General features: G+C 46.3%; 1 long non-coding RNA gene across 2 annotated transcripts; it reads left to right on the top strand.

Annotated features, from left to right (window-relative positions):
- The first annotated feature begins 9,258 nt into the window (after positions 1 to 9,258).
- On the top strand, positions 9,259 to 21,592 carry LOC140485787 (uncharacterized). 2 transcript variants are annotated; one of them, XR_011962454.1, is made up of 3 exons: positions 9,259 to 9,341; positions 10,390 to 10,505; positions 13,727 to 21,592. It is a non-coding gene; the product is annotated as an uncharacterized lncRNA (long non-coding RNA). The 2 variants fall into 2 exon arrangements; XR_011962453.1 differs by having other exon boundaries at positions 9,261 to 9,400.
- The last annotated feature ends 767 nt before the right edge of the window (positions 21,593 to 22,359 follow it).

Genomic DNA, 22,359 nt, shown 5'->3' with positions numbered 1-22,359 from the left:
TCACATGGCCTGATATATCCCCCACTCAACCACTAACATTAAGCCAAGGGAATCAACCCTGGTTCAATAGTGAATGCAGGAGGGCATGCCAGCAGTACCAGGCATACTTAAAAATGAGGTGCCAACCTGGTGCAGCTACAAGCAGCACAAGCAACACCCAAATAGAACTAAGTGATCCCATAAACAATGGATTAGATCGGAGTTCTGCAGTTCTGTCACACCGAGTCAGGAATGGTGATGGACAATTACACCATCACAGATATCCCACCCTTACTGATGGAGGGGTCTCACACATCCACGCAACAGATAAGGCAGCATTTGCAGCAATTTTCAGCCAACAGTGCCAAGTGGATGAGTCTTCTCCATTGGTCCCTGACATCACAGATGAATTGACTTGGTTTAAAACTAATTTCAAATCAGATCAAGAAATGGATAAAGTAGTGTAAAGACGATGGGCCCTGCCAATATTCTGGCAACAGTACTAATGGCTGTGCTTCAGAACTTGCTGGCCCTCAAGGCAAGTACTGTTCCAGCACTGGCACCTACCAGCTTTGTGGAACATTGCTCAGGGATGTTCCAACACAAAAACACAGGGCAGATCCAACTCAGCCAATTCCCCTCCATCAGTCCATACTCGCTCAGCAGTGAAGTGATGGAAGGTGTCATCAACAGTGCTGTCAAGCACCTGCTCAGCAATAACCTGCTCAGCGATGCCCAGTTCGGGTTCTGCCTGGGCCACTCAGTTCCTGAGCTTGTTACAGACTTGATTCACAAACTGACAAGCAGCTGAATGAGGTGAGGATGACAGGCCAGACCCTCTCCAACTCCACCATTTCGACTTCAGTGATATCACCTGACCTCACCACAGTCTCAGCTCATTTGCTGAAACTCTCATTCATTCCTTTTGTTGACTCTAGATTTCATTATCTAAACCCACTCCTGGCCAGCATCCCACATTCACCCTCCCGATAATCTCAAGAATATTGAAAACACGACTGCCGAAGTGCTCACTTGTACCAAAACTTGCTGATCAATCAAAAGACTCCCATTTATAAGCAACAACAATTTACTTTTGCACCTTTCAATTAATTCCTGTCTGTAATCATTCCTATCTCCCTGCACCACACACCCTTTCATATCTCAATAACTCATTTTAGTTCAGACTCTCAATCATGTGTTTATTTTTGCGTTCACCTGTGTTACTGTTTCTATAGACTCCAAGGGAACATGGTCTGGAATCCCCACTCTAACCCTCTAAGATCTACTTTCTTCCTTTAAGGCATTCTTGAAAAACTGCTTATTTGGCAATGGTTGTGGTCACTGGACACAATATTCTCCATCTGTGGCCTTATGTCAAAAGTTCTCAATAATATTTTTATGAAATTAAAACCATGATGATTTGTACGGATATCTTCTACTCTTCAATATCGCTGAGTGAATAATCTGTAGTGTTTTTTACCCAACCACCTTCACCATGCAAACTGCAGCAGTACAAGGAAGTCAAACATCACCCTCTCCACAGGCAACAAGGCTTTGGCATTGATCACTGGTTTCTGTGGAAGGAGAAATACACAGCTGATGTTTCAGGGAGTGCAATATGAATTACAGGGAATGAAAATGGTGCAGAATTTGACTGTCAGAAATTGAAGGAAAATGCACTCGCTTATTGGACAAAAGAATTCTTGACTGTCAAAGATATTGTGGAAAAAATAACCTGATAATGGAACAGCATATGGTCAGGAGCCGGGCAGCAGTGGACAATTCATTTACATTCCTGAAGAAGGGTTTATGCCCAAAACGTCGATTCTCCTGCTACTCGGATGCTGCCTGGCCTGCTGTATTTTTCCAGCTCTACATTTTTCAATTCATTTACAAAACAGCTGTGAAAATAATAGTAAAATACTATACAGAGCAAAAATATACCCATGAGAGACTGAGGAAGCTAGATAATGAACAAGTGGACATCAGAGAACCCAGAGGTGAACCAGAGCAGAGTTCACTTTTATGATCCCACAGTCAAAGATGTCGAGCACAGAAACAGGCTTTTTCGGTCCAACCTATGCCAACCAGATATCCTAGCTTAATCTATCTAAATTAACTCCTATCTGCCACTTCTTAGCCCATTGGCCCATCTGATCAATATCCCACTGTACTCTGAGATAACCTCTTTCATTGTCCACAATACCTCCAATTTTGGTGTCACCTGCAAACTTACTAACTATACGGCCTCTATTCATATCCAAATCATTTAAATGAATGACGAAACAAATCCAGAAAAAAAAATCCATTTCTCTAGGTTTGAATGTGCTCTGTGTAAATCCTGCCCTATGACTCTTTTTACCAGGGAAGGCTGTACATACATCCCTCTGAACTTTGCCCCCTACAAAGCTGGCGGCCGCTCACGTGTCCAGTGAATCATTGCCCCGAATAAAGATGGCGGCGCTCACTCGGGCCGATTACTCAACGAGGCACATTCCCGTTTGCTGCAAAAGTTTCAAATTTGTATTTTCTGATGTGTACCAAATGATTGTAAAACCTCTCAGACCATACCAACACCATTTCCCTACCGCTTCCTGCTGTTTATTTCTTTCCTTACCGACAGCACTCCGCGCACAAACACTCTGAACATCCGCGCCCACCGCGAGGATGAACACGTGGTATAGTCTAGTCCCGCCCTCATTCACTGATTGGCCGGAGGACCAACTGCCCCGCCAGGTCCTCCAGCTCCTCCCCTGCCTTTCCATTGGTCCGCCGCTGACATCAATCACTTCTTCGGTCCAACCTGTCGATGATAATCAGATATTCTAACCTAATCTATCGAAATTAAATCCTATCTGCCTGTCCTCAGCCCATTGGCCCATCTGATCAATATCCCATTGTATTCTGAGATAACCTTCTTCATTGTCCACAATACCAACTGTTGGCTGCAGCTTGCGCACTGCTTCGTGGCTTTTGTTGCTGTTTCTCAGTTACAAGGTGAGGGACAAAGTTAAAAATCACACAACCACCTGATGGAGGACCAGCAAAGTAGTGCTTCCAAATAAACCTGTTGGACTATAACCTGGTGTTCTGTGAATTTTAATTTTGTCCATCCTAATCCAACACCAGCACCTTCAAGTCACGAGTGATGGAGGCATGCATAATATAAGAACAAAAGATCGAGGAAAAGGAGAAGGCCGTCCTGCCCTTCGAGCCTGCTCTACCATTCAATAAGATCATGGCTGATCATTTAGTGGCTGCAGGACCATTTACCCATGTTCTTACCGTATTCCTTAATTAATTATTTTTTTTAAAACTAACTTAGCTTTAAAAACGTTTACTGAACTAGCATCAACTACTTCCCTGGGCAATGAATTCCATAGAGGTCAAGAAGTTCCTTCTCAATTCAGTCCTAAATTTGCTGCCTCTAATCTTGAGGTGATGCCCTCTTGTCCTAGCTTCGTCTGCCAGTGGAAACATCCTCTCTACTTGTATTTTATTTATTCCATTCATTATTTTATATCTTTCCGTTCTTCTGAATTCCAATGAATATAATCCCAATCTACTCAGTCTCTGTTAAACCAAACCCCACACCTCCGGAGTCAACATAGTTAACCTCCTCTGCACCCCCTCTAGTGCCAGTACATCCTTGAGCAAGAACGGAGATAAAAACTACATGCAGTACTCCAGGTGTGGGATCACCAGCACCCTCTATAGCCCACCTCTGCTTTTAAACACAATCCCTTCAGCAATGAAGGACAATATTCCATTTGCCTTCTGAATTGATTGTTGTACCTGGTGACCAACCCTCCTACAGAAGGATGTTCAGGTGCCTTTGCAGAGCAAATAATGCATTTTTTTGAAAATTCAAGTAATAATCTTTTTACTAATATTACTCCAACCAAAGAGTATGACTTTACATTTATGAACATAATATTCCACTTGCCAAACCATTGCCCACTCACTCAATGTATCTTTGTTCCTCTGCAAAGTTTCCCAGTCCTCCACACACTCTGTTCTGCTACTCATCTTAGTCTCATATGTAAACTTTGACACCCTACATGTGGTCCCCAACTCCAAATCATCTGTATCAATTCTAAATAATTGTAGTCCCAACACTGATCCTAGAGGCATGCTACTAGTTACTGATTGCCAGCCAGAATAAGGCTTATTTATCCCCACTCTTTGCTTCCTGTTGGTCAACCAATCTTCTATCCATGCTAACACTCTATCCCATGCACCCTTATGTAATGCAACAGCCAATTGCGTGGCACCTTGTTGAAGGCCTTTTGGAAATCCAGACACGCCGCATCCACAGGGTCCCCGTTGTCCACATTGCTCGAAATATCTTCTTAGAATTCCAAACGATTTGTCAAGCATGACCTGTCCTTCATGAATCCATGCTCTGTCTGCCCAATGGGACAATTTCTATCGAGATTCCCTGCTACTTCTTCCTTGATAATAGACCAAAGCATCTTTCCAACTACAGAGAATAAACTAACTGGTCTAGAATTCCCTATCTTTTGTCCACCGCCTTTTCTTACAGTCCTTCCTTTTCATTGGAATATGCCTTTGCTGAGCACTTCCTAAAATGTCTTTGAAAATCTTTCACTGCTCATCAACTGTCCCACCATAAAATCTTTGTTTCCAGTCTACTTTATCAGGTTCTCCCTCATTCTATTTTAGTTCCCCATGTTCAAGCACAGGACCAAGGTATTAGATTTTATCTTTACACTCTCCATATGTGTTCTAACTTCAACCTTACAGTGATCATTTCTTCCAAGAGGATCCCTAACTCTGAGGTCATTAATTATTCCTGTCTCATTGAAATGTACTTGTCAGTTCCATTTCATACTGTTCAAAAAAACTATCATGGATACAGTTAATGAACTCCTCACGCCTACCCTGACTGAGCTGGTTTGACCAATCTACATGTAGATTCAAATCATCCATGGTAATAGACATGCCATTTTTACAGGCTTCAGTTATTTCTTTGTTTATTGCCCATCCCAACATGATGTTATTATTTGGCCGACACACTGCGCCTATCAGTGACTTTCTTGTTAACATTTTGAAAGCATCATTCCTGTTTCTCCTAATGTATGGCAATAAAAACAACTGCTTGCATTGTATGGAATCTTTCACAATAGCAAATTTCCTGAGGTGCTTCATGGATGATCAAAACATTGATTCAAGAGAATGATTTTAAAATATATCTTAACGGAGGATAGAGAAGGTTAGGGAGGGTATTCCACAGATTTCTGTCCTTGGCAGCTCCAATCGTGGAGTGATGCAGGTGGGGTGGGTTGGAAAGGGAACGTGCAAAGGGAAAAACGAGGAGTGCAGGCAGTGCATAAGGTCTTAAGGACAGAGGAGGTTCTGGACTGAGCCTGTCTGTCATACAGAGTATGGCTGCTTCATGGAATTTGAAGCACCGCAATGGGCCCATGCATGTCATATTAGTCAAGGATAGTATAACGGTGGCTGAGAGAACATTTGATGAGGACTTGTCTACTGAAGTAGTGTGGGCTGAGGTTAGAAACAGGAGAGGGGAGGTCACACTGCTTGGATTTTTTAATAGGCTGCTGCAGAGTTCCAGGGAGGGGGAAGAGAGGATTAGAAAAATTACTCTGGGTAGGAGTGAAAGTAACATGGTGGTCATTATGGGGGACTTTAACTTCCCAAACATTGACTGAAAATGCTATAACTCTAGTATATCGGATGGATCAGTTTTTATCCAACGTGTACAGGAGGGTTTCCTGACACAGTATGTCGAAGGGCCGACATGAGGGGAGGCCACATTGGATCTGGCACTTGGTCATGAACCGGACTAGGTGTTTGATTTAGTCGTAGGTGAGCACTTTGGAGAGAATGATTACAATTCAGTTATGTTTAGTTTAGCGATGGAAAGTGATAGGTACATGCCACAGGTGAAGAATTATCGATGGGGCAGTGGCAATTATAATGCGAGTCTGCAAGAATTAAGATGCATAGGATGGAGTAGTGAAATGCAGTGGATGCGGACAATGGAAATGTGGAGCTGGTTTAAGGAACAGATATTGTGTGTCCTTGATAGGTATGTCCCTGTCAGGCAGGGAGGAAGTGATAAGGTAAGGGAACTGTGGTTTACCACAGAAATTGCATCTCTTCTTAAGAAGAAGTAGGAGGCTTATGTGTTGATGAGGCAAATGGTACAGATGAGGCGATGGAGACTTACAGATCAGCTAGGAAGGATTTAAAGAGAGTTAAGAAGAGCAAAGAGAGGACACGAGCAGTCTTTAGCGAATAGAATAAAGGAGTACCCTAAAGCTTTCTATAGGTATGTGAGGAATAAAGGATAGGGTAGGAATAGGGCCAATCAAAGACAGAAGTGGGAAGTTGAGTGTGGACACTGTGGAAATTGGAGAGGTGCTAAACGAATATTTCTCATTGGTTTTCAATCAGGAAAATGAGAATATTGCAGACAATAATGAGGTAGAAGATGTTAGACTAGAAAGGATCGAGGTTAGTTATGAACAGGTGTTATCAATTTTAGAAGGATTGAAAGTAGACAATTCCCCTGGGCTGGATGGGATTTATCCGTGGATTTTCTGGGAAGCTAGGGAGAAGATAGCAAATATTTTGGCTTTGATATTGAGTCGTCATTGCCTACAAGTTCAGTACCAGGGGACTGGATGATTGCAAATGTTATGCCCTTGATCCAGAGGGGCAGTAGAGATGACCCAGGTAATTACATACCAGTGAGCCTTACTTCTGTTGTCGGAAAGGTTTTGGAAAGGATTATAAGAGACACTATTTGTAATCATCTGGCAAACAATATGATTTCAGATCGTCAATATGGTTTCGTCAAGGGCAGGTCGTGTCTCACAAACTTCATTGAGTACTTTTGAGATGGTGACCAAGCATATAGATGAGGGTAGGGCAGTTGACGTGGTATACATGGACTTCAGGAAAGCCTTTGATAAGGTTCCAAATGGTAGGCTCTTAGATAAAATGCAGCGACATGGAATTGAGTGTGATTTAGCAGTTTGGATTAGAAACTGGCTTTCTGAAAGAAGGCAGCGAGTGGTGGATGATGGAAAATAATCAGCCTCCAGTGCGGTTATTAGTGGTGTGCCACAAGGATCTGTTTTGGGACCACTGCTGTTTGTAATTTGTTATAAAAGTCTTAGATGCAGGCATAGGAGGATGGATTGGTAAATTTGCAGATGACACGAAAGTCAGTGGAGTAGTGGACAGTGTGGAAGAATATTACAGGTTGCAGGGGGACTTGGATAAACTGCAGAATTGGGCTGAAGGGTAGCAAATGGAGTTCAATGCAGCTAAATGTGAGACGATGCACTTTGTGAAGAATAACAGGAAGGCAGAGTACTGGGTCAATGGAAACATTCTTGGCAATGTAGATGTGCAGAGGGATGTTGGAGTCCTCGTACATAGATGCCTGAAAGTTGCCACCCAGGTGTACAGTACTGTTAAGGTGGCATACAGTGTGTTAGGTTTCATTCGTAGATGGATTGAGTTCTGGAACCACAATATCATCCTGCAACTATACAAAACACTGGTGCGGCCATATTTGGAATATTGTGTGCAGTTCTGGTGCCCATATTTCGGGAAGGATGTGGAAGCATTGGAAGAGGTGCAGGGGAGATTTACCAGGATGTTGTGTGGTCTGGAGGGAAGGTCTTATGAGGAAAGGTTGAGCAATTTGAACGTGTTCTCATTGGCAAGAAGGCGGCTAAGAAAGGATTTGATAGAGACATACAAGATGATCAGAGGCTTAAATAGGGTAGACAGTGAAAATCTTTTTCCTAGGATGATGACATCAGTGTGTATGAGGGGGCATAACTACAAATTGAGAGGTGATAGATTTAAGACAGATGTCAGAGGCAGGTTCTTTACTCAGAGACTGGTTAGGGCGTGGAATCCACTACCTACTAATGTAGTTAACTCAGCCACGTTAGTGAGATTTGAACAGTCCTTTAGATATGCACATGAGTGATTTCAGGATAGTGTAGGGGGATGAGCTGAGAATAGTTCACAGGTTGGCGCAACATCAAGGATTGAAGGGCCTGTTCTGCGCTGTGTTGTTCTCTGGCTATTGTGCTACAAGAGATTTTTACTGTCTTAAACAGAGTGATGGATCTTGTATTGTGAGCTTACGAAGTGTCACTGATCTCAACCAAACATGTACGAGGTAGTGAATGCTGCCTGACCTGCTGTGCTTTTCCAGCAACACATTTTTCAGCTCTGATCTCCAGCATCTGCAGTCCTCACTTTCTCCATGTACGAGGTAGAGTCAGGGCAATAATAAGATGCTGCAACAGGAGGGGACAGGTAGCTCCATACAAAACCCCACTCCTTCTCAACTGTTTTCACCACAAAAACCGACAGCCTTCCAGAAAAGCACCTCTATATCCCACCACAACATTTTGCCCCACAATTGTGGTATCTGGCTGTGCACTAAGAGGAGTGCAACAGTTTGTACTGGGACCCTGAAACGCTTGGTAAAGAATCAAATCATCTGAGCATTGAGAGCCCCACCGCATTGCATGCATTTTCTATTGTTTTCTCTCTGTACCCGACTTCCCTTGTTTTTCCTAAATAACCTGCTAAAAGTTGTTGTTACACACACCTGCACAAGCTGTGAATTGAACCCAAGCCTCTCGGTCCAAGATTCGGGATATTTTCACCGCGTCACAAAACATCGACTCCAACTTCCTTTGTCCCTTACCTGCGAAGTCTCGCCTCAATCAACTCTGCAATTGGGAGGAAGGGGCGGAACAGGAGGACTGAGTAGTGGCTGGTCCTCCAACCACAGTGACTGAGGAGCGGGGCCAAAGTATTCTCGGGGAGTGAACGTTTCAAGATTGGTCAGAGAGCAAACAATTTTGCAGGATTGATCATTCTCACTACATAGTGGAGCATTAAACCTCTCTCATAAATCAATTTGAGATTTTAAGAAATCCTGTAGTTGAAATGTAAATCTGATAACGTACATATTTCAAATCGATTTGCATAACTCGAGTAAGAAACTTCTTTCCAAACTCCCAGAACGATGAGTAATTTACATACCTGGCCATTATGGATGATTTGGACCGGACAATCTATTTGGATGCTAGACATCTCTATGACTGTAACTCGACAAAGCAAATGTTAATGACTAATATTTTACCCATCAGTCTGTGCAGATATGAATATTCTCTATGAACGCACTGATAACCTTTGGCGCACGCGCGGTTTGGTTTCTATGCAGAGCATGCGCAGTATCACATTGGTCAGGACAGAGAGAGAGAGAGAGAGACATGGAGCTGCTTTCTGCGGCAGCGGCTGCGATCGACTTCAGAAAGCGGTGCTCAGAACCGGTGTGTGGGAGCCTCGCTGGGAGAAAGGAGCGGAGAGAATTCACAAGTCCTGGATACAGGTTAAAAAAAACCTGAAAAAGACCCACCAGGCCCTGGTCAGGAGGCGGCGGTCTCTGATCAGGGAAGGGGCCCAGAGTCACGGCCGCCATTTGTTTGAGGGAAGAGGGAGCGCGGGCGGGACGGCCGCCATCTTGAGAAGGTCAAGGTGCAGGAGGGCGGGGCTCTCGGAGTCTGTAGAACAATCAGAGGAAAGGGAAGCCCCATTGTTATTGATTAATTCCACGGACACAGCTTCACTGGGCGGTCCTGCAGGAATATCCTCTCTCAGTCCTGCTGGGATGTTTCACCCAATCAGAACCAGCAGCTCTCCTCCTCTCTCAGCTCCCCTTCTGTCCTTCCTGCAGCATCTGTCCCCTGGAACATTGAGCTGCCTGTCCTGTCCCTCCCTCAGCTGTTGTTCTGTAATACCTGTGATATCCCAGTCCCATCTTAGAGTATTTCACTAAAGACAGGAATGCACCCTATGGATTTTTCTTAACATCAGCAATTGTTTAATACTCACTTACAGGTTTTTAATTACATCGTTTTTGAAGCATTTACTTCACATTCAATCATTTGCAATGGTGGGATTTGAATTTGTGTCCAGAGAACACTTGCTGAGTTTCTGCGTAAATTGTCACATATTAATGCCACTGGGCCATCACTTCGCCTGCTCACAGTTTGTATATCCCAGTGCAACGTGAATCAAAACCCTTTCTTCCTGCACAATTGTTTGACCCGACACTCTGGTAATGTGACTCAGTACCTCTCCATGTGGTATCCCTCACTGTGTAGGTCTAATTGCTGCCTCTGTCAGCGTCTCTCACTTTGAAGCTACTCCAGATCATGAGCCAACAGAATTCTCCACTCCAGAGAGATGAGGCAGCACAGGTCAGGAATGGAGACTGGGATTTTCCAGATCTCTGTGGGGCTCAGTGCCCTTCTATATGTGTAACCCTCAAAGCATTAGTCTAATTTCCCATTCTGCCTATTTCTGTGTCCTCTACAGGTACTCATGGAGTTCCTGACTCAATAGACTTGCCAACTGCTGATTGGGACGATGGTTGGTCAGCCAGAAAGACAAAGTCAGGGAGGTCGGGAGTCTTCAATAAATCCTGCTGCCAGGTAAGATATTTCCAGTGCACAGAGCAGAAAGTAATAAGGGGGATCCAAACATCAGCTAACAAGGCATGACATAGAGAAAATGCTGGAGGGGGAGCACAGTACAGACACAACCCAGGCTCAATCACCACGCCTGCTGCAAGTTTTGTTGTAATGAGACAGCATCGGGAGTTCCCAGTTATCAGTCCAGGCCTGTGCTTTCTTAGGGAGCATCAGAACAACTGAGGGGAAAGCAGGCCTCCCCTGAGAGTGTGGTAATGTTGCCTGGGATCTTTCTGTTCCCTATTCCCTCTCCAACACTGTATCTATGGCTTGTATTGAGGACCAGCGTCTTCAATCATTCTAACTCCTATAACAGTTCCTATCTCTGTTATCTCCTCCCCGTTCACCAATTATTTCACATATTTGAAACCTCCAGTCCAGATGACCATCCGTATCGCTGTAACTTGCTTCAGTCTCTACAACATGCCTTGTCTCGACAGTCTCCTCCTCCAATAACTGGAGACATCGGGTCTGTTTCTGTGTGGCATGACCATTCGGCCGAGGTTTCCTAAATGGAATGATTTGCGTTTGCCTGTGTTTGGCTCATATCCCTTCAAACCTTCTCCTCTCCATGTACCTGCCGAAGTGTCTTTTCTATGTTGTAATTGTACTTGTTTTCACCATTTCCTCTGGCAGTCCATTCCGTCTATGCACCATCCTCTGTGGATAATGTTGCCCCCCAGCTCCCTCTTTAAATCCTTGCTCTCACACCTCATGTTTATGCCTCCTGCTATGGACTCACCTACCCTTGGCTATTCACCTTACCTAGGTCCTATATGGTTTCATAAACCTTTATAAGGTCACCCCGTGGCCTCCTCTGCCCAGGAGAAATATTGACGACAATGTTACCAATATCTCCAACTCGTGTACTCAATGCTCTGACCAATGAAGACAAGTGTGCCAATTGCCGCTTTCAACACCCTGTCACCCTGTGATGCCAGTCCAAGGAACAATGTAGCTGCACCCCTTGGTCTCTCCCTTTTCTACAACACTGCCCAGGGCCCAACCATTAACTGTGTTAGTCCTCCCTGGTTTGTTTGAACTAAATCCAACACCTGAATTAAATTCCATCTTTCATTCCTTGGCCCACTGGCCCAGTTGATTAACATCCCCTTCGATAACTATATTCCCTGCCCACTCCTCCACTCATCTTGGTATCCATAAACATACTAACAGGGACTGCTATCTTTGCACTCATATTGTTTATGTAAATGGCGCACAACAGTGGTCCCAGCACCAATCCTTACAGCACACTGCTGGTCAGAGGCCTCCAGTCTGAACAACAACTCTCTCCCCCCACCCTCTGTCTCCCACTGTCATCCCATTTTGTATCCAGTTGGCTAGCTCTCCCTGATCCCTTGTGATCTACCCTTACTAACCAATGTATCATGCTACATACTGAACAAGGGTTTGCGGAAGCCAGAAACAACGTCTGTTGCTCTGCCTTCGTCTATCTTTTTGGTCACATCTTGAGCAAACTCCAGTCAAGTTTGTGGGACATGTTATCCCATGCACAAAGCCATGCTGGCTGTCCATAATCAGGCCTTATCTTTCCAAATGCATGGACGGCCTACCTCTCAGAATGACCTCCAACAACTGACCCACCCTGATGTCTCGCTCATCAGTCTGTCGTTCCCTGGCTTTCTCTTGTAGCCTTTCTTAATTAATGACACAACATTATAATCATAGTCAGAGAGTCAGACCGCAGTGTTTGGTTAAACCTAACCATACTCTAAAACGGATCTCATCCCACCTGCCTGTTCCTGGATCATATCCCTTCAAACCTTTCCTATTCCTGTACGAATCCGAATGTCTTTTGAACATTGTAATTGTCCCCATGTTCACCCCTTCCTTGGGAAGTTCATTTCACACACAAACCCACCCTCTGTCTAACAATGTGCCCCTCATGTCTCTTTTATTTTATATATGTCTCTCCTCTAAACTTAAAAATGTAGTGCCTTGTCTTGAAACTCCCCTGTCCATGGGAAAAGACAACTCCCATTAACTCTATCGATCCCCCTCATGATTTTATAAACTTCTATGAGGTCATCTGTCAACATTCAGGTTTCAGTGAAAAATACCAACCTATTCAGCCTTTCTTTATACTGAAGCCTTTCGTACCCAGCCACATCCCAGTAAATCTCCTCCCAACCCTTTCCAGCTGAATAATATCCTTCCGATAACTGGGCGACCAGAACTGGACACAGTATTCCAGAAGAGGACTCACCAATGGCCTGTATAATCTCAATGCGACTTCCCAACTCCTATATCCAAAGGACTGAGCAATGAAAGCAAGTGAGGCCAGCACCTTTTTTTAAACTATCCTGTCTCTCCGTGTTGCAAACTTCAAAGAATTATGTAGCTGAACCCTGAGGTCCCCCTGTTCTACAACAGTACCGAAGGTCTTGCCATTAATTGTATAAGCCCTGCCCGTGTTTGTTGTTCCAAATGCATTACCTCGCATTTATTCAGATTGAACTCCATCTACAGATTTTCAGCCATTCACACATTTTATCAGGATCCCTTTGTAATCTCAGAAAACCTTCTTCACTGTCCACAATGCCACCCTCCAGTCTAACAGCCTATCACACATAGCTCTCTATGGTACAAATATCTCTCCTAGGGGCCCTACAATTTCTTCACCAGCTTCCCACAATGTCCTGAGATCCATTTGATCAGGTCCTGGGGATTTATCTACCTTTGTGTTTTAAAACCTCCAGCACCTCCTTTTCTATAATGTGGACTCATTTCAAGACATTGAGTCATAGAGATGTTCAGCACAGAAACAGGCCCTTCGGACCAACTCCTGCATGACGTATCTAGTCACATTTGCCACAATTTTACCAGTATCCCTCTGAACCCTGGCTGTTCATACACCCATCCACATGCCTTTTAAGTGTATTTCTATCAGCCTCCACTATTTGCTCTGGCAGCTTATTCCATCCACTCTGCGGGAGTCAGTTGTCCTTTAGACCCCTTTGAAAAGTTTCCCTCGCCTGGGGAAATGACCTTGTCTATTGACCCTGTCGATGCCCATCATGATTTTAAACACCTTTTATCGGTTCACTCCTCAGCCTCCCATGTTCAAGTGAAAACAGCCCCAGCCTATTCTGGCTTTTCCCTGAAGCACAAACCCTCCAACCCTGGCAACATCTTTGGTCATTTCTTCTGAACTCTTTCAGGTTCCACATTCACAACTCACCAGAACGAACGACCCGATACCCAACATGAGCAAAACCAATGTCGTGTACAAAATCCCATGCAAGGACTGCACAAAACACTACATAGGACAAACAGGAAGACAGCTAACGATCTGTATCCAAGAACACCAACTAGCCACGAAACGACACGACCAGCTATCCTTAGTAGCCACACACACAGATGACAAGCAACATGAATTCGACTGGGACAACACTACATTATAGGGAAAGCCAAACAGAGAACAGCCAGGGAATTCCTAGAGGCATGGCACTCATCCACAGACTCTATCAACAAACACATCGACCTGGACCCAATATACCGGCCACTACAGCGGACAGCTGGAACTGACAACCGGAAGTGGCAGAGACAGGCCACTATAAATGCTGGAGGAAACATCACAGAAGCACTTCACAGGAGGCTCCCAAGCACTGAGGATGTCACCTAGACAGAGGACGAAATGTTTGCAAGACAAATTCCCAGCTCGGCAAACAGAACCACAACAACGAGCACCCGAGCTACAAATCTTCTCCCAAACTTTGAATGGTCACTACCTCCTAATGGCTCCTTCACTTCGACGTCCCTGATCCAATCTGGTTCGTTGCACAACACCAGATCCAGAATTGCCTTCTCCCTGTTAGGCTGCAGCACCAACTGTCCTAAGAATCCATCTCTGAGGCACTCCTCAAGCTCCATTTCTTGTGTTCCAGACCCATCCTGATTCTCCCAGTATACCTGCATGTTGAAATCCACCATATCTTTGCGACATATTTTTGTAGTAATATCTTTCCGACAGGCCAATTTCAGCTCCTTCTTCAACTTACACTCTACATCCAGACTACTGTTTGGGGACCTGTAGATAACTCCCACGAGGGTCTTTCTACCCTAAGAATTTCTCAGCTTTCTCCATACTGACTCCACATCCTCTGCTTCCATGTCCTCCTTCGCAAGGGACTGAATACCATTCCTGACCAACAGGGCCACCCCACCTCCTCTGCCCGTCAGTCTGTCCTTACGATAGCACGTATAGCCTTGAATATTCATTTCCCAGGCCCTGTCCACTCCATTATCCCCAACACATCGTAATTGCCAATTTCCAAATGAGCCGCAAGCTCATCTATCTTATTTCTAATGGTTTGTGCATTCAAATATAATGTTTTTAATTTGTTACTGCCCTCACCCTTCCTATCAATCCCTATTTCACCTAACCATATGGCATGATCCCTTTGTGAGTTTTCTGCTCCATTGATTCCGTTGTCTTTCTTGACTTCTCTTGTTCTAACTTTCCCTTCAATTTCCTTCTTAAACTTTCAGTTTGTTCCCCCGCCCACGCTATTTAGTTTAAACACAACTGTATTGCAGTGACAAACCTGCCTGCCAGAATGCTGGTCTCCCATCTATTAAGCCGTAAGCCGTCTCTCTTGTATAATTTATCCTTACCGCAAAACATACCCCAGTGATCCAAGAATTTAAATCCTTGCTTCCTGAACCAGTTCCCCAGCCACACATTCAAATCAATTATATCCCTGTTCCTGTCCTCTCCAACCCGAGGAACTGGAAGAAAACCAGAGATAACCACACGAGATGTGCTGCTTTTCAGCTTTCTTCTGAGTTGTCCGAATTCCCGCTGTAGAATGTCCCTCCTCCTCTTCCTGACATCATTTGTGCCGACATGTACCATCACCTTTACCCTTGAGCACTCTGTCTGCGACATCCTTTATCCTGGCACCAGGAAGGCAACACACTATCCTGAAATCCCGCCTGTTGCCACAGAAACCGCGTTCAGTTCCTCTCACTATGGAGTCCCCTATTACCACGGCTCTATATGATGTCTGACTCCTCGGGTCTGCCTCCTACGCCAACTTTTGATTGGCAGACCTGACCGCCTCGCGGACTGGCAGTGTCATCTGTCTCTCCTGTTTCCAAAAGATTCAACCTGTTCCTAACAGATGCTTCAACTAGGGCCTCTAGCACTTGTCTCCTCTCTGCCTTCCTCACCGTCTTTTCCCTTCTGGTATGCTCGGTGTAATCACCACGCTGAAGGTACTGTCCAGAAAGATCTCGTTCGCTTGGATGAGCATGAGATAATCGAGTTCTTTATCAGTGTTTCAATATGCTCTGTCAGAAGCTGAACGTGTACACACTTTCCACAGTTATACGAGCCAGATACACCAGAGTACTTGACCTCCAACATCATGCACACAGCCCACTGAACCAGCTTCGCGGTCAAGGAAACCTACGCAAACATGGGGAGAATGTGCAAACTCCACATGGGCAGTCGCCCAAGGCGGGAACTGAACCTGGGTCTCTGGCGCTGGGAGGCAACAGTGCGAACCACCATGTCACCATAGGACCTGGGACTTATAACACACCTACTTAAATAACAGTCGCTCAACTTCCCAAATAGCCTCTGTGCTCTGACTTCACTTCCTCCCAGCAACCGCCACTCTCTGCTGCACTCAGACCCTGACACACTCCCTGCAATGACAGTCGTCCTGTCACCGTCACACTCCCCCATCACCATACCAATCACCCCTCACACTTTTTCTGTCACCATCTCCTTGTTGCCTCGCACTTATCCGTCACTGTCGCACTGTCTCCCACACACTCACTCTCACACCATCACACTGACCCGCTCACACTGACTCCATCACAATAACCCTGATACCATCAAACTGACCCCGTCACACTCACTCCCTCCCTGACCTCCTCACAGTCACTCTGTCACTGTCACCCTGAGCCATTCACATTCACAACATCATTGTCACACTCACACCCTGACATTGACTCCATCATCATCACTATGACCTTCTCACACTCACTCTGTAACCATCAGCCTTACTCCCTCACACTCACTCCATCACTGTCACGCTGACACCCCAACACTCACTCTGTCAGTCACCCTGACACGCTGACATTCACTCAGTCACTGACACCTGCATACCCCACAGTCAGTCACTGACACCTGGATCCCCTCACACTCATTCCGTCACCGTTTCCCTGAACCCCTCATACTCACTCCGTAATTGTCTCCCTGAAACCCTTACGCTCACTCAGTCACCCTTTCCCTGACCCACTCACACTCACTCCGCCATTGTTTCCATGACCCCCTGACGCTCACTCCGTCACTGTTCCTTGGAAAGGGTTACAATCACTAAGTCACCATCACCTTAAAACCCTCGCAGTCACTGCATCAGTTACAGCCTGACAAACATACATGCACTCCGATCCTGATATGCTGAGGTACTCACCATCACTCTGAGCCCCTCGCATTCTCCATGTCCCCGTCACGCTGACACCGTCACACTCATTCTGTCACTGTTTACCTGGTGCACAAATGCACATTCTGTCCCTGCCATGCTGAGGCGCTCACAGTAACTCTGTCATGTTCACCCTGTGCCCCTCACAATCTGCCTGCCCCCGTCACCCTGAGGCCCTCACACTGTCTTTCTCCCTGTCTAATAATCACTCAACTGCCATCAAAATTACCGCCTTATACTCAGAATGTCACTGGCCCATGCAAACCGTGACATGCACTCTCTTACTGTCACCCTGACCCAGTCACACTGAGTAGGTTCCATCGCGCTTTTCTCCTTAACTCACAACATCACTGTTACCTAAGCCTCTCACACTTACTCCATCACCATCACCCTGATTCCCTCACACTCATCCGTCACTGTCAACCTTACCTTCTCACATTTACTCAATCACCATAACCTATGACACCCTCACACTCACTCCGTTAGTTTTACCCTGAAACCCTCAGAATATCTCCTTCACTGTCACCCTGACGCTCCCAAACTCAGTCACAGGCACCTTGACCCCTTCATACGCACTCAGTCACTGTCATCCTGTCCTCCTCACACACACTCAGTAATGCCTCACTGACCCACTCCCAATAACACCATCATTATCATGCTATTCCCCCTACCCTCACACTGTCACTGTCACCCTCACTCCGAAACTCACATTGGTACCATCAAACTAATTCCATCAGACCCACTCCCTCATTGTCACCCTGACACCCTCACACTCACTCTGTCTCTGTCACGCTGAGCCCAATGACACTCAGTCCGTCAAAATAAACCTGTTGTCACAATGATAGGCACCCAGACCCCTCATACTCACTGAGTCATAATCACCGTGTCCCCCTCACATTCACCCTGTCACCGTTTCCCTGATCCCCTCACACTCATTCCATCACCATCAGCCTGATACCTCACACTCACTCGAACACAATCAACCTCACCCCCTCATATTCACTCACTCGCTGTCACCCTGACCCCCTCATACACACTCCTTCACTGTCACCCTGACCTCCTCGCAATCACTGCTTCATCCTGAGCCCCACACACTCACTCCGTCACTGTCACCGTGATCATCTCACACACATTCTATCAGGGTCACCGTGACACTCTCACACTCACCCCATCTCCCTCACCCTGACCTCCTCACACTCATCCGTTACTGTCATCCTTACCTTCTCACATTCATTCCATCACCTTAACCTAGAACACACTCAAACTCACTTTGTCACGGTCACCCTGATGCTCTCAAGCTCAGTCACAGGCACCTTGACCCCTTCACATTCACTCAATCACTGTCATCCTGTCCTCCTCACACACACTCAGGTACTGTCACCCTGACCCACTCGCACTAATTCCATCACCTTCTAGCTAATCCCCCGACCCTCGCTCTTTCACTGTCACACTCACTCAGGAACTCACATTGGTACCGTCACACTGATCCTATGACAATCACTCCCTCACTGTTACCCTAACACTCTCACACTCACTCTGTCTCTGTTATGCTGAGCCCATCACATTCAGTCCCTCAAAGTAACCCTGTAGTCACAGTCATGGGCACTCTGACCCCTCATAGTCACTGAGTCACAATCAGCGTATACTCCTCACATTCACCCTGTCACTGTTTCCTTGAAACCCTCACACGCATTCCATCACTGTCACCCTGATACGTCACACTCACTGGGACACAATCAACCTCACCCCCTTGCATTCACTCATTCACTGTCACCCTGACCCTCTCACACACACTCCTTCGCTGTCACCTTGACCTCCTCGCAATAACTACTTCATGCTGAGCCCCACTCACTCACTCTATCACTATCACCCTGATCCCCTCACACTCACTCCAACACTTTCACCCTGATCATCTCACACACACTACATCAGGGTCACCTTGACACTCTCACACTCATTCCATCCCCCTCACCCTGACCTCCTCACACTCATCCATCACTGTTATCCTTACCTTCTCACATTCACTCCATCACCTTAACCTCGAACACACTCACATTCACTTTGTCACGGTCACCCTGATGCTCTCAAACTCAGTCACAGGCACCTTGACCACTTCACACTCACTCAATCACTGTCATCCTGTCCTCCTCACACACACTCAGGTACTGTCACCCTGACCCACTCGCACTAACTCCATCACCTTCAATCTAATCCCCCTACCATCGCTCTGTCACTGTCATCCTCACTCCGAAACTGAACATTGGTACCGCCACACTGATCCCATCAGACTCACTCCCTCACCGTTACCCTAACACTCTCACACTCACTCTGTCTCTGTCACGCTGAGCCCATCACATTCAGTCCATCAAAGTAACCCTGTAGTCACAGTCATAGGCACTCTGACCCCTCACAGTCACTGAGTCACAATCAACGTATACTCCTCACATTCACCCTGTCACCGTTTCCCTGATCCCCTCACACTCATTCCATCACTGTCACCCTGATACCTCACACTCACTTGGACTCAATCAACATCACCCCCTCATATTTGCTCACTCACTGTTACCCTGACCCCCTCATACACACTCCTTCACTGTCACCCTGACCTCCTCGCACTCACTCCTTCATCCTGACCCCCTAACACTCACTCCATCACTATCACCCAGACCCAATTACACTCAGTGCACACGCCACCCTGACCCTGTCACACTCAAATCCTCAATGTCATCCTGACCATCTCAAACTTACTCTCCCCGCGGGCCACCTCACACTTCTCCATCTCTGTCACCATGACCCCTGCACACTCACTCCGTCATTGTCAGCCTGACCTCATTACATTCACTTTGTCACCCAGACCCAATCATATTCAGTCCTCCCTGCCACCCTGGCCCCCCTCACTCAGTCAATCACCGTCATCCTGACTCCATCACAATCAGTCTTTCAGCAATCGTCTTACCCCCTCGCACATAGTCAGTCACTGTCACCCTGAACATCTCTCACTCTCTCTGTAATTGTTCCGCTTCGCAGCCTCACAGCCATTACATTCTGTCACCCTGACCCCCTCACACTCACTATACCACTGTCATCCTGACCCCCTCACACACACTCTGACACCATCACCCTGACCCCCTCACACTCATTCTGTTACCCTGACCCCCTCACACTCACTCTGTCATTGTCACCCGTACCCCCTCACATTCTTTCCGTCACCCTCATGAATTCACACTCCCTCCATCACCCTGAAACCCCTTACATTCACTCCGCTGTTATCACCCTTACCCTCTAACGCACATTTTCTCACCATCACACTGAAGCCCTCACTCTCATTCCATCAGTTTCATACTGACGCCGTCAATCTCACTTCATCACAGTAACGTTGGTACCCTCAAACTGGCTCCGTCACTGTCACACTAACACCTTACACACATACTCCATCACTGACACACTGATCCCCTTACACTCACTCTGTCACTGTCACACTAACACCCTCACACTCAATCTGTCATCGTCATTCTGACACCCTCGCACTCACTTCTTCACCATCAGCCTGACACCCGCACCCTCACTCCATCACCGACTTCCTGACCCCCTTACATTAACTCAGTTACCGTCACCGTGAACGCCCATTTCTCGTTGGTCACCGTCAGATTTACTCTCTTACTCTCACGCTCACTTGCTGACTCTCACTTTGTCCCCGTCACCGTGACCCCATCAGACTCCCGCAATCACAGTCATCTTGAACCCATCACACTCACTCCATCACCAACAATCTGAATCGTTCACTCTCACACCGTCATTCTGACTCAGTCACACAGATGCACCCTCCATATCACCCTGAACCCTCAAAATCATTCCGTCGGTGTCACGCTGACTCCCTCACACTCAATCCCCAAGGATCCCCCAAATGCCTCACACTTCCTCTGTCACTGTCACCCGCAGCCCTCTCACTCACTCCATCACACTGACCATCCTCATAAACACCCTGTCACTGTCACTCAGGCCCCCTCACACTCACAGTCACTGTCACTATGATCCCCTCAAACTCACGCAGTCACAGGCAACCTGACCCCCTCATAAACACTCAGTCACTGTCACTGTGTCCCCATCACACTCATTCCCTCACTGTCACCCTGACCCCTCGCACTAACACAATGTCCATCACACTATACCTTCACACTCACTCAGTCACTGTCACCCTCAACTCCCTGACGCTCACCTTGTCAAGTCACACTAACTCCATTAGACTCAGTCCGCCATTGTCACCCCGACCCCCTCACACTCAATTTGTCACAGGTCACAGAAGAGATACCTGTTAGAAAGGAAGATGTGTTGGACATTTTGAACAACTTGAGGATAGACAAGTCCCCCGGGCCTGACAGGATATATCTTAGGATTATGTGGGAAGCAAGAGAGGAAATTGCAGTACCGTTGGCAATGATCTTCTCGTCTTCACTGGCAACTGGGGTGGTACCAGGGGACTGGAGAGTAGCGAATGTTGTGCCCCTGTTCAAAAAAGGGAATAGGGATAACCCCGGGAATTACAGGCCAGTTAGTCTTACTTCTGTGGTAGGCAAAGTAATGGAAAGGGTACTGAGGGATAGGATTTACGAGTATCTGGAAAGACACTGCTTGATTAGGGACAGCCAGCACGGATTTGTGAAGGGTAGGTCTTGCCTTACAAGTCTTATTGAATTCTTCGAGGAGGTGACCAAGCATGTGGATGAGGGTAGAGCAGTGGATGTAGTGTACATGGATTTTAGTAAGGCATTTGATAAGGTTCCCCATGGTAGGCTTATGCGGAAAGTCAGGAGGCATGGGATAGAGGGAAATTTGGCCAATTGGATAGAAAACTGGCTAACCGGTCGAAGTCAGAGAGTGGTGGTAGATGGTAAATATTCAGCATGGAGTCCAGTTACAAGTGGAGTTCCGCAGGGATCAGTTCTGGGTCCTCTGCTGTTTGTAATTTTTATTAATGACTTAGATGAGGGAGTCGAAGGGTGGGTCAGTAAATTTGCAGATGATACAAAGATAGGTGGAGTTGTGGACAGTGAGGAGGGCTGTTATTGGCTGCAGAGGGACTTAGATATGATGCAGAGCTGGGCTGAGGAGTGGCAGATGGAGTTCAACCCTGCCAAGTGTGAGGTTGTCCATTTTGGAAGGACAAATAAGAATGCGGAATACAGGGTTAATGGTAGGGTTCTTGGTCAGGTGGAGGAACAGAGGGATCTTGGGGTCTATGTACATAGATCTTTGAAGGTTGCCACTCAGGTGGATAGAGTTTGTAAGAAGGCCTATGGAGTATTATCATTCATTAGCAAAGGGATTGAATTCAAGAGTCGTGAGGTGATGTTGCAGCT

Source organism: Chiloscyllium punctatum, chromosome 14 (genome assembly GCF_047496795.1).
Source record: "Chiloscyllium punctatum isolate Juve2018m chromosome 14, sChiPun1.3, whole genome shotgun sequence".
NCBI classification, from domain to species: Eukaryota; Metazoa; Chordata; class Chondrichthyes; order Orectolobiformes; family Hemiscylliidae; genus Chiloscyllium; species Chiloscyllium punctatum.
The sequence above is the reverse complement of the archived record's forward strand: the minus strand, read 5'-3'. Positions and strand labels throughout refer to the sequence as shown.